Source organism: Triplophysa rosa, linkage group LG16, assembly GCF_024868665.1.
Source record: "Triplophysa rosa linkage group LG16, Trosa_1v2, whole genome shotgun sequence".
NCBI lineage: Eukaryota > Metazoa > Chordata > Actinopteri > Cypriniformes > Nemacheilidae > Triplophysa > Triplophysa rosa.
In genome coordinates, this window is record NC_079905.1 from 23,548,172 (window position 1) to 23,561,908 (window position 13,737).

Genomic DNA, 13,737 nt, shown 5'->3' on the forward strand with positions numbered 1-13,737 from the left:
CCAATAAGTGGTGGGGACAAAATTGACTTTGGCAAAAAGTGGTGGGGACATGACCCACCCGTCCACCCGCAAATTACGCCTATGGGCCCTACATACATTGAATTCGCCGCCATGTTTTGTACAGCAGCCCTAGGTGTCACCACGCTGCAACGGAAGAAAACACATGCAAACCGAAAAAACACCAGCAAGTCCAGAAAGCATCTTCATTAGTTTGGCGACCCATGCCCGGCAAATTCTCAAAACACAAACAAATACAGAAACGCGCTGCAAATTCTCGCAACACGAACAAATACAGAAACTATGGAGCCAGAAATATGACAAAACAATCTGAATTTGAATTTCGTAAATCTGAATTATTGACAAGTGTTTTTTAACAAAACTGAATATTATATGGGAGTGAAAATAGTTTTGAATTTGATTTCGAATTTGAATTTTTTTACTTGAATATTGAACATTTGAAATTTAACACAATTGCTTTTCTTTAAGGCAGAGTTTTATAGGCATGCATTTTCAAACAACATTTATTGCTCTGAATTCTTAGATTGCAAATATCCAGTTTTTTTTTAATACAGCCTCACGTTTTCAAGATGAAGAAGAAATTTGGAACATCAAATTCAATTTTCTAAAATTCAAAACGCAGAAATTCAGATCGTACAGAAAGTAGGTCCACAGGGAAGAGTAGATGATCTCCGAAAAGTCGAAAGAAGCATTTTGGCCAATTACAGAGCTGCAGTAGTTTTCTGGCGCGAGCGTGCGGCTCAGGAGGTCACCATTCTTCTGCCTGATCATGAGTCGCCCAGAAGTAAGTGATTTTTAAGCATTTATGGTTTATATTTATTAGGGCTGCAACTAACGATTATTTTGATAATCGATTAGTTGGTCGATTATTTTTTCGATTAATCAGATATAAATGTAATTACATCTTTTGCTTATGATAAGTAAATCAGATATGGGAAAAGTATACATAACTGAACTCATTAGCCTTCTCCCAAAATGTTGTGAATGTCTCCATAATTAACACACATGGTGAGTTGATTCATGTGTGTCATATTAGAAGCAACTGACAATAGTCTCTCCCAAACGTGGGAGCGAGGGGACGGTCGGCCAAGGAAATATTTTTTTTGTGCCATGAAAAGTGAGATATTTGTCATTCAAATGTAGTGAAGTACAGTAAAAAGTAAACAGAAAAAGTAATACTTAAGTACAATACTCAAAAAGTGTACTTAAGTACAGTACTCAAGTAAATGTACTTCGTTACCCACCTCTGAACTAAATAAACCACCAAATCAGGGTATTTAGCCTAATATGTACTTTGCAAAGTGCAAACGCCACAAATTGGGTTTTACTAATATAATCTTTAATTTTGTCATTTAAACACCTCTCCCTTTTAAACTTTAAACTGCGCAGCTTGAAGAGATGCATGCAAAACACGTCTGACTTTAAAACTGCGCACCTCGCGCTGCACGGAGAGACACGTTTGACTTTAAAACTGCGCACCTCGCGCTGCACGGAGAGACACGTGTGTGACTTTAAAACTGCGCACCTCGCGCTGCACGGAGAGACACGTGTGACTTTAAAACTGCGCACCTCGCGCTGCACGGAGAGACACGTGTGACTTTTAAACTGCGCACCTCGCGCTGCACGGAGAGACAGTGTGACTTTAAAACTGGCACCTCGCGCTGCACGAGAGACACGTGTGACTTTAAAACTGCGCACCTCGCGCTGCACGGAGAGACACGTGTGACTTTAAAACTGCGCACCTCGCGCTGCACGGAGAGACACGTGTGACTTTAAAACTGCGCACCTCGCGCTGCACGAGAGACACGTGTGACTTTAAAACTGCGCACTCGCGCTGCACGGAGAGACAAGTGTGACTTTAAAACTGGCACCTCGCCTGCACGGAGAGACACGTGTGACTTTAAACTGCCACCTCGCGCTGCACGAGAGACACGTGTGACTTTAAAACTGCGCAGCTCATGCTGCACGGAGAGACACATCTAAAACGGTAATTTTAAAAGGGAAGAAGATGCGCTTGATTTATAACTGCGCAGCTCGCAAGTGACGTCACAGACCAACTAATCGATAATGAAATTTGTTGACAACAATTTCATTATCGATTATTATCGATTTTATCGATTAGTTGTTGCAGCCCTAATATTTATATAGGCCTATTATGTTAGCATTCCTAGCATGTGAAACATATGTCTAAGCGGTCTCTGGTGTTTGTTTTAAAGTATATTTGGTGTAAAAGTGATTAGCATGCCACCGTGTCTAAGTTATACGGGACACGACTGTGCCGCGCCGCAACAGCTTGAAGTGATAAAGCGGACGTTGTAAAGAGCTTGGACAATGTCAGAAATAGAACGGGGAATCCGTTTGCTATTGGAAATTACGCATTCAGTGTAGACAGTATCACTGATTATAATCAGCATGTCGTACCGACACATGTCGGTACACGATCCGGGATGCCTGCACGATCCGTTCTGCGCATGCGCATAATGACGTAGTAAACAACTTCACGGTTTCCCTACACTATTGGTTCAAGCATGCGATGAAACGCTTGACGGCCAGACGGCACAACTGGCGGCATATTTTTGTAGGCTACGTCGTGTTTTTCATTTAACAGTTCACGGCGGGTCTATTTTGATGTTTTAAAATGTAGCTTACGCTATGCATTACGATGTGTTTACGTGGTTGCCAATCCAAAATAATAAAGGAGTTGTTACATGAACATACACGATTTTGGTTACATGTGGAATAAAGTCTGAGTCTTGAGAGTCTGTCACTGCAAACCTTCAGTTTCCTCCATACTCCCCTTTGCGATTCATTGCTGCATGGCATTAGGCCTACTTAACTTGCCGTGTTTCGATCTGAGGTCAGTAGTATTGTCAAAGACGGTTTTTATTAAAAGCTGCTAATATTAGTTCACTTTAAATCGACTCGTTTTGTATTAGTATGGGTCTATATAGGCTAATATATCTATCTATATAATCTAAATGAGGAATAATCCCTTCAATGGTGTTTACAGAACACAATAAGGAACATAATATGCATTTCCGCCTAGACTATCTGCACTTACATGAAGAAAGAACTACAAACAAGTCTGGGGAAACGTTACAGAGTATTTCAACGCATAGTGTGCGCACAGAAGTGACATGAGACCAGAGGTGGACAGTAGTGAAAGTCTCGGTACAAAGGTGCTCAAGCGTGGAACAGATCGTGCAGTGTCGTCGCTAAACAGAATTGTCTACTACGTCATTATGCGCATGCGTGAACGGATCGTGCAGGCATCCCGGATCGTGTACCGACACAGCAGGTTCTACTGTCTTCTGTCACACCTCTCGCGTCCAGTCTATACGGTAGCGTCATAACTCCAGGGACTACATATGTGAAAAAAGCACACGAAATTCTCGCAACACAAACAAATACAGAAACGCGCTGCAAGTACCACAATCGACAACGGAAGTGTTTCCGGGGGACTCAGAAAACTGATGCACCATTGTTTATGCTTTTATTTATTTGACTGCTGCGGCTTTGACTATTAATATATGTGAAGCGCTACTGTAACTCTAGCAATAAGAAAATACATTTTAATTAGGTCAACCATGTGAAGATGTGTCGTGTGGGTTTCATCTCGTGTGCTTTTTTTCACATATGTGCAGCCATATTCATTTCTGAGGTAAACATAAAATAATAAAAAAGAATGTCTGCCTCTTACAACTTTAACATTAGTTTGCACAATAATTAGGGGTGTAACGATACAACAATGCCACGGTTCGGTTCATACGACGGTTTTAGGCTCACGGTTCGGTTCGATTCGATGTGAGAGCAGGGTTCATGCCATGGCACAAGCAATGCTACAGAACACTAGAATCATTTTAACTTAATAATAACAACAACAATAATTTAACTTGTTTACTTGAACTTTATTGACTTTAGTTTTATATATTTTTTTAGAGCAGTAAGCCTCGGTAAACAAAAATGAAATAAATAACACTAATGTAAACTTAAACTTGTCAGAACGGGGCTCTAGACTAAAGCTTAAGTTATAGTCGTGCGTAGGACCTAGCCGTAGCCTCTACGCCGTTACGTGTCGGTTTTCATTTACACTTCTGCGTCGTTGTCCGTGTCGACAGGCAATGACCACTAGGCGTCAGTGTCCACGCGCGTGTTACTTGTGTAACCAAGACAAGAGCCGAAGAAGAATGAGCTCGTTTGAGAAGCATTAGCAGTGATAGTGGCAAGTAAACGGTCACTTTTGTTGCAGCTTGAGATGTTAAATACAGAAGCACAAATAATTTACTAAGATAATTCATTCGGAAATGCGTTTGAGCAAACATGATGCTAACGCAGAGTTTTTTGACCCGAGGGAGGAGTTCAAACAGACCAATCACAGCGCTTGCGGTCCGCGTTGAGTTGACGCGTTGTTACATATTTGGAGAGGAGCGCGTCAGGCTACGGCGTAGGGTGCGCACAGGGTACGCGGCTCTGCGTAGGCTACGCCGTCCTACGCACGAGTATAACTTAAGCTTAACACTTGAGAGTGGTGGCACTAGAGTTATTCAGTTGGTGGCACCAGCCTTTAATTTAATAGCACCAGAGTCGTGGGGTGAGGTAAGAAAAAAGAATCAAATGAAACTTCATTGAAATGTATTTAATTAGTTAATAAATCGATTACATATTAATACAAATCATTGTTTACGATTGAATTATTTTATTGTATATGTAAACTCTCTTTCAACACTTTACCATATTTAAAGCACATTTCTTAAAGCTACTTTCTTCCTTTATTTGTAGTGAACAACTCATATAAGAGAACACAATTCCTTTAATATCAGTGAGTGTTTTTGGGCCCGTCCGTTGTTGTTTGATGAACATTATAAACAGAGATCTTTATTATGCTGCTGCCCCTTTAAGAGCTCGCGCAATATACTGGAACACACGTTTTGTTTCCCAACTGTTTGGTCACGAAACAAACTGAATACCTTTACAACAGTGGTCACCAACCCTGCTCCTGGAGATCGACCGTCCTTAAGATTTCAGCTCTAACCCCAATCAAACACACCTGAACTATCTAATCAAGGTGTTCAGGTTTGCTTGATAATTACGGACAGGTGTGCTGAAGCAGGGTTGGAGCTGCAGTCTGTAGGACAGTCGATCTCCAGCAACAGGGTTGGTGACCACTGCTTTACAAGGTTTCTTGTTAATATGGGAATTTTGACGTTATTTTGTGTTTATATGTCCGTTTCAGAGTAAGAAAGAGAACTCTGTTTAGTATTTTGTGCTCTGACTCTCTGGGCGCGCGCATATCTCAAACAACCCGCGAGACCTGAAGGCTTTTGGTGATTATTCTTCATGAAAGCTGCATTGATACACGTTTGGCTTCTATCAATAGCGACTTACAAATAAATCGTATTTAAATGTGCTTTTGTGGTTTGTAGAAAAAAGTCCTGACGGCAGCGTATTTTTGCAAAGTCGCGTGACTGTTTAAAACACAGATATCACAGACGCTTTTAAGGTGAATTAGTTACTGAATATGAATTTGTTGTTTCTGTCAATCTATGTGCATTCTGGCCATTAACAATGCACTGTCATCACATTATTGAGCGTGATCAAAAGTTGCTGCACTTCTGCTTCAGCTTGCGAAGTGATATGCTCTAACCTGCGCAAGGAAAAGCGCGCTCGTCACACGCAGCTGACGCATGTGATGGATGGCGCCGGGGGTTCGCGATACGCCATGGGAGTTTCGCGGTTCGTATCGAGGGAGGTGTATCGCGGATCGTTCGGTTCGAATGTCGTTATACCCTGTAGTGTATGGAGTGTTTAAGAAACTCCGTAATTGTTCATAATGTCCATTCTAAGAGAGTAACTCTTTGTATTGTTTTGGTTGGCCAACCCTGTAAGGTGGTAGTAAAAACCTTGTTTAGTAAAAACGTACAATACAGTCCATCGGCGTCTCATCTTTATTTGTGTTCAGGGGTACAAACACAACAATTGGCGACTAGGATTTTAAGGATGTTACATTGAACCGCTTTTCCTGTTGTAGCTGTCACTGAATTAGTGTTTGTGTTTAAATTTCAGTTACTTTTATGAAAGCATTTTGTGGTGAATGTATTTGTAATATATTGTTAAATATGTGTTTGGTGATGTAATGTTAAGCCATAATAATTTTGGTAAAGGTGACACCTACAGGTCAGCGAATTTAATGTCAGTTTGAGCATGTCACGTGTTAGGACCTTGTGACTTTAGAACCACGAGGAGAAAAGCATGGATTTAGTGTCTGACTTAAACAGGAATATTTGAAAATTAAGCACTAATGTCTCCTGAAATTCTGATTGGATGATGCACACGGTATGTTTATTATGTTTGTATGTTTATTTTGGGGTTTCGTTGTCAATTTATATGTAATGTTCTGTGTATCAATATTGGTTTAATAAGTTGTCTATTTGTCATAAGCTTTGATATGGACAAAACATCGTCATAACAACTGTCTAAATGTAATTTTGTTCGTTTTTCAGTTTTTCACGTTGTCTGTGGTGTATGATGCTGACCCTTTGGAAGAAAAATAAAGCGTTAAGACATCAGTTGAAGCGTTCATGTTTTATAATCAGAAGAAAAAGCTTGGGAGCCGTTATACCTGTTTTTTTTGTGCTGGATGTTTTTTTTGCCTGAAAAGATAAAAATAGAAAAGAAAACGCAGCTTCAGGGACAGTGAGATACGTAACCCTAGAAAGTAAGTGGAATAGGCAAGATGGCTGGACACATTGGAATAACTGAGTCATTTGACAGTGCCACGGATGATTGGACAATGTACTGTGAACAAATCGAGCAGTATTTTGCAGCTAACGATATCGATGTCAATAAACGCGTGTCAGTATTGTTAAGTGCAATTGGGGGAAAAGCTTATGCGTTGCTGAGAAGTCTAACTGCCCCCTTAAAGCCGGCGGAACTCAGCTTTGATAACATTGTGAAAGTAATGCAGGAACATTTAGCTCCAAGGCCGCTACTCATAGCGGAACGTTTCAGATTCCATAAGTGGAACCAGAATGAAGGGGAGTCCATAGCAGCTTATGTGGCTGAACTGAAAAAGTTGTCAGAACACTGTCAGTTCGGAGATGGACTGAATGATGCGCTGAGAGACCGTTTGGTTTGTGGCATTGTAAATGAGAGTAACCAGAAAAGACTGCTCACGGAGGCAGATCTCACGTTTAAGCGTGCCGTTGAAATTGCGGTTGCCATGGTAACAGCCGCTAGAGACGTAGTGGAGCTGCGATCAGGTGCGAGGATGTCTGTGAATAAGGTAGCTACTGTGTACAAACCCAAAAAGACGACGCAAAATACTGAATCGTGTTACCGATGTGGCAAAGGTGGACATAAAGCAAATCAGTGCAGATTTAAAATGGAAACATGCAGGAAATTCAACAAAGTGGGACACATACAAAGAGCATGTCGTTCGGATGTCTCATTTAATGAAAGAGAAAGACAGTACAAGGCCTCGAGAAAGACATACAAAGAGTTGCATGTTGTTGCTCAACAGTCGGATGACGAAAGCGATACAGGATTGGCAAATTTGGAAATTTACAACCTGAAAAATGATTTGACAAAGGCAATTTGGTTAACTCCACAAGTCAATGGATAAACTGTCAGAATGGAGTTAGACACAGGCTCAGCTGTATCAGTGATGTTGCAGGGTGAGTTTGAAAGACATTTCAAGAAAGCCAAATTAAAACCATCACCTGTCAAACTAAAAACATATACAGGAGAGCCCATAGTTCCCCTCGGAGTGATGCCTGTGACTGTAAAATACAACAACCAGCAGGCTGAGCTAGATCTATACGTAGTGCAGACAGAAGGACCAGCACTCTGGGGACGTGATTGGCTGAGGAAGCTAAAGTTGGACTGAGAATCCATTAAAAGGCTACAAGTATCCAACCCGGATTCACAGTGTACCCAGAAACAACTGGAGGAAGTGCTGGGTAAAGCTAAAGCCGTGTTCCAACCAGGTATTGGAACTCTGAAACACATCAAAGGGATAATAACTCTTGAGGAGTCTGCAGTTCCTAAGTTTCACAAGGCACATCCAGTTCCTTATGCTATTTTTGCTACTCTTTCAGGAGGACAGTTTTTCAGCAAAATAGATCTGGCAGAAGCATATTTGCAGATGGAAATAGAGGAGGACTCTAAAGGGTACCTAACAATAAATACCCATAAAGGACTGTATCGCTACAATAGGCTGGTTTTCGGCATTGCTTCAGCCCCAGCGCTATGGCAAAGGGCGATGGAGCAGGTACTTCAAGGATGCCCAGGTACACAATGCTACCTTGATGACATTATAGTCACGGGAAAGAACGACTGCAATCATCTGGAGAATCTGACACGTGTCCTGCAAAGACTGGAAGAGTATGGACTACGGGCAAGACGTGATAAGTGTGAGTTTTTCAAGAGCACCATCACATACTGTGGACACGAAATCGATGCAAAGGGACTACACAAATGTCATGACAAGCTAAAAGCTGTTGCAGAGGCACCGCAACCAAAAGACATCTCACAGCTATGGTCCTTTCTTGGGTTTGTTAATTACTACAATCGGTTTCTGCCAAACTTTGCCAATGTTCTACACCCCCTCCATGCATTACTGCGGACAGGAAAGAAATGGATGTGGATAAAACAGTGTGAACGAGCATTTTAGGAGGCGAAGAAACTGGTGATGTCAGACACAGTGTTGACCCATTTCTACCCACACAAACCCGTGAAGCTAGCTTGTGATGCCTCACCATACGGTATCGGTGCGGTGTTGTCGCATGTGATGAGTGATGGGACGGAACGCCCCATAGCCTTTGCTTCGCGCTCCCTTAGTGCTGCAGAGTCAAACTATGCACAGATAGACAGAGAAGCTTTAAGCCTGGTCTGGGGTTTAAAGCGATTTAATCAGTATTTGTATGGAAAGGAATTTACCTTGGTTACGGATCATCAGCCCCTGCTTTCTATTTTCAGTCCTCAGAAAGGAGTTCCACTGACAGCTGCTGCACGAATGCAGAGATGGGCACTGTTTTTGGGCAGACACAGATATCAAATTGAGTTCAAAAGAACGCTCAGACATGCAAATGCCGACGGACTGTCACGTTTACCCCTAAATTGTCACAGTCTAGAGACAACAATGGAAAGCACAGTGCTGGATGTTTTTAGTACGGACACCTAGCGGCTTCCGTACTAAATGGACAAACAACTCTACTACACGCATTTCCTCTTCCTCTCCACTGTGGTATCGTGGTGAAACGGATCGCGGGATGAACCGTGATCCGTACGGATCGTGCTCTCCGGTGCGGAACGCATGTGACCCGCGGATTAACTGAAAGTTTATTCATCATTGAGTAAAAGAGTAAAACGCGCTCTTGCTCTTTTCTCTCCAGTATCTGGACGAGTGCAATATTAAAGCGGTTCCAGATAAACAATGACGCTCAAAACTTCTCCCTCACACAGCTATTACAACAACATATCTTGGTATGTTAGTATCCCAGCTAAAAGTTACGTTGTGACGACGTACCTGGACCGGACCATAATCGTTGCCAGTTTTGCCACGACGTACCATAATAACGTTCCAGCAACGTAATTTTGTGATTCCCATATTCGTCCTGACGACGTAACATTGGATGTTGTTGGGACATGGTGATTACCTCCTTAAGACATACCTGGAACATATGGCACGGGAGTCCGATTCGACCGACCGACCGTCTAAAGGCGGGCATACACTGTGCGATTTCAGCGAAGTCTTTGCTTCATGCTTTCCATGAAGAAACGCGCTTCCTTGGCCATCCTCGAAGTTCTGTGTGTCGAAACGCCTAAAAAAAAGAGACGCCGGTGAATATGGATGCGCAGGTGGCTTGGAAGACGCGGCCAATGTGGTTTATCTATTTTGCAACGCGAACTTGAGGTAAGCAACAGACCTCACTCTTTGCGTTTTATGTCGATGAAAGATTATGCGTTTGAATGGATTGTTGCTCATCATAAGATCTTCAAGTTCAATATATTACGTTCACAGTACACAATCATGTATTTTACCCAGACTATCACAAAAAGTGATACATACTGTACCCTACCTAATTACAAAAAATAGATCATATTAAAGCTTCACTTGTTCACCAAACTTAAAATAAATATGTCACTGTTTTCATGAGCTGATATCACTGTGCCATTTCTGGTCTTGAAATTGTGCATGTTTTAATGTAGATGGATGATATGAAGGGCTTTCGGGACCTTCTAAGAATGTCTGTGGAGGACTTTCATTTCCTCTTGGAGAAAGTGGCTCCACACATCACAAAGAAGGACACCCATCTTAGAAAAGCCATTAGCCCCAAGGACAGGCTTTCTGTTACACTTCGGTTCTTGGCAACAGGTTTGCACAAAAATATATTCACAAATTGAGACCCCCTTTCTCTGTACTCTCCTTTCAACTGGGACATTGACATTACGCATCATTTATCCATCTATACATCCCAGCATTACTATTGTAAGGATGAGTTTATCATTTCAGATTTTATATTCACTTTCACAGGCGAAACCTTCAACTCTTTAAGTTTCCAGTATCGGATTGGAAGCACATGTAGTGTATTTTCGGGGAAACTATGAGTTTAACCACAGTAACATACAAATAATTAATGATGATTAACCATTACCTATTTTATACACTTTACCTGATGCAGCAGAATTAATAATAGCGACAGACTAAATGTACTCGTCCAGCGAGTGATCAGCAGATCGTATATCAACTCTAAGAAATATTACTTTCCTGGCCTTGGAAAAACAATATTCTTACTGTAGTACAGTACCACTTCAGAAATCAAACCAACTAACTAACAAAGACCAAACACTAACAAACACACATAAAACGTAAAAGCAGTAAAGAATGTAAGAAATAGACAAAGCAAAGAGTGGCAGTATTAAATCAGCTATCTGCATAAACCGTCAAGGACAATCTCCTTATTTAAAAGGGGCAAAGCTTAAGCGCAGCTATTAGAAATAGATAAGATACTTGCATTGGCTTCCTGATTGTGCTGAGACAAGTTCTGGTGCGCATGGAAAAAGGTTTCAGAGTCCTGATGAGTTCAAAGCGAGCGGGTTCTTTCTTAGAACCGGATTGGCTGATGAAGGTAGAACGGACTTAGCCGAAGCAAACTGCTGGAAGAAGCTGTCTCCGAGGAGAGAGACAGGTCTCGAGAGGGTGAACGAAACACGAGCGAGCGAACACGAGCGAGCACGAACACACACAAGCGAGCACGGTTTCCTGCGTGCCCGGAAGTTTTAACACCGGGGGCGTCACGCCCCTTCAAGGTGGGAGATCTAATGTGATGAGATAGTTTTGGGTGCGAAAACATGTTTCTTTGTCCGGCACACTAGCTCATTTGCATTTATGGTCGCCTGGGAGTTTGGAGCAGGAATAGACTTAGAATAGAATAAAATGAGTATGGTATAAAATACATTACTGTGCTATACACCATATTCTAAGAAATTAAGAGGGGAACATTTAGATATGAAACATGAAAGGATTATAATTACATTGACCTGTAGTTTGTACAAGAATGTAAATATACACAGAATACCACTAAGCACATATGCCTTTGAGGTTATAGGTGAAGGAGAATAACATAGAGGCAAGCATACAATGTGGAGATTCATGTGTATACACTTTAAACCAGTCTTTTGTGGCTAAGGAGAGAGAAAGAGACATTCTTTTGGAAGAATTTGAGGCTCTCAGTCCCTGGGGGCCACATGGCTTTTCTCACTTTGGTGAACAGTCCTGTCCTCCCCCAAGAACCTCCTTTGAAGTCCAGGGGAGAGAAATGGAATCTGTCCTGGTCAGTGATGAAGGTGTTGAGATAGGGCAGTTGGACCAGACTCGTTGGTGCCTGGTCGAAACCCTGGTGAGAGGTTACTGTGTTTTACGATCTTATGATCCCAGCTGGTAAACTTTGATCCGACCAGACCCTACACACAACACTTAGCAGAATTGTAATGGAGACTTGTTCAGCCCTAACTTCTGTACTACGTGAGAAATACTTAAAGGTAAAGAACTGTAATGGTCACACATTTATAAATATACATCTTTTTATAGTAATATTATGTAGGTGTCTGAAGTCCTGCTGTTGTACTTAAGGCATGAAATAATTGTTAGTATGCACTGGTTACTTGTAGTTGGTTGTTGAGAAAGTAAAATACTTTGCTTTCTGTTCCCGAGAAACTGAAAAATTTGAGCCTAATGATGATGGTATAATAATAATAATAAACTATAGACTAAAATGACTGATGTTCATTATGCTGATCATCATGTGTCCAATTTGCGTTTCACAGATACCAAACACAGAATCTGAGTGGAAGGCCATTGCAAAAGACTTCGCTGACAAGTGGCACTTTCCCCACTGCTTAGGGGCTGTGGATGGCAAACATATCTTCATTCAACCCCCTGCCAAGAGTGGTAGCATGTTTTTCAACTACAAGTCCAGGTTTTCTATCATCCTTATGGCTGTAGCTGATGCCAACTACAGGTTTGTTTATGCAAGTGCAGGAACCCAGGGCAGAGTGTCAGATGCAGGTGTGTTTGCCCAGTCAGACCTAAGGGTTGCTATGGACACTGGTGTACTGCATGTTCCCCCTAATGATACCCTACCCAACACTGATGCTGTGATGCCCTACATGTTCATTGGTGATGAGGCCTTTCCGCTCAGAAAGGATGTCATGAAGCCCCATCCTTTTCGCAATCTGAACATAAATCAGAAGATTTTTCATTACTGTCTTTCCAGGGCACGCCGTGTCGTTGAAAATGGAATTTTGACCAATCGCTTCAGAATTTTTAGGACAACTATCTGAAGATATGGAGAAATATTGAGTTCCTGTATCACTCCGTTCGCCAAGTTTCATCCAAATGGCTATATCATGAGATAAAATCATCCATCTCGCTCCAAAGTCTCTACATCAAGTGCTCTGCCCTTATAAGTGAGTAAGGAACATATGCGATTGGAACGCGTGCGAAGCAGTTTCGCAAACTGTGCATTACCAGTTATAATGTTGTAAATAATAGGGATGTAACGGTATTGTAAATATCGAAGTATCGAGATAGTATTTTTTTTTCGATGTTATCGTAGTCACATGACGATACAGTAGATCTTCCAGGCAAAGTGTAGTTTTTTCAGCCGAATGGATTGAGTTGAGGGAAGCGGGAACTACAATTCCCATCAACCCATGCGTGCCCATCATCCTCTGCGCTCTGCTGCCGCCCGCTACAGATCAAGTTGAGCGAAAATGGCGGATGCCGCTAGTGGCATAGAAACGGATTTACAAATTTTTGAAGCTAAAGCGAATTATAAATCGGATGTGTGGAAGCATTTCGGTTTTCCCTTGACAAGAAACGAGAAAGGAGAAAAGGTGAAGGACAGACAAAAAACAATATGCAGACACTGCCAGACTGCGGTGAAGTACAATTCAGGGAATACGATTAATATGAAGAGCTTTGTTACATCATCACCCCGAAAAGTTTCATGAAGATACGAGGAGCAAAAAAAAAATAGCAGTGAGTGAAGCAGTGAATGAGGTGAGTGTGTGAGTGAAGCAGAGAATGAGGTGAGTGTGAGAGTGAAGCAGTGAATGAGGTGAGTGTGTGAGTGAAGCAGAGAATGAGGTGAGTGTGTGAGTGAAGCAGAGAATGAGGTGAGTGTGTGAGTGAAGCAGTGAATGAGGTGAGTGAAG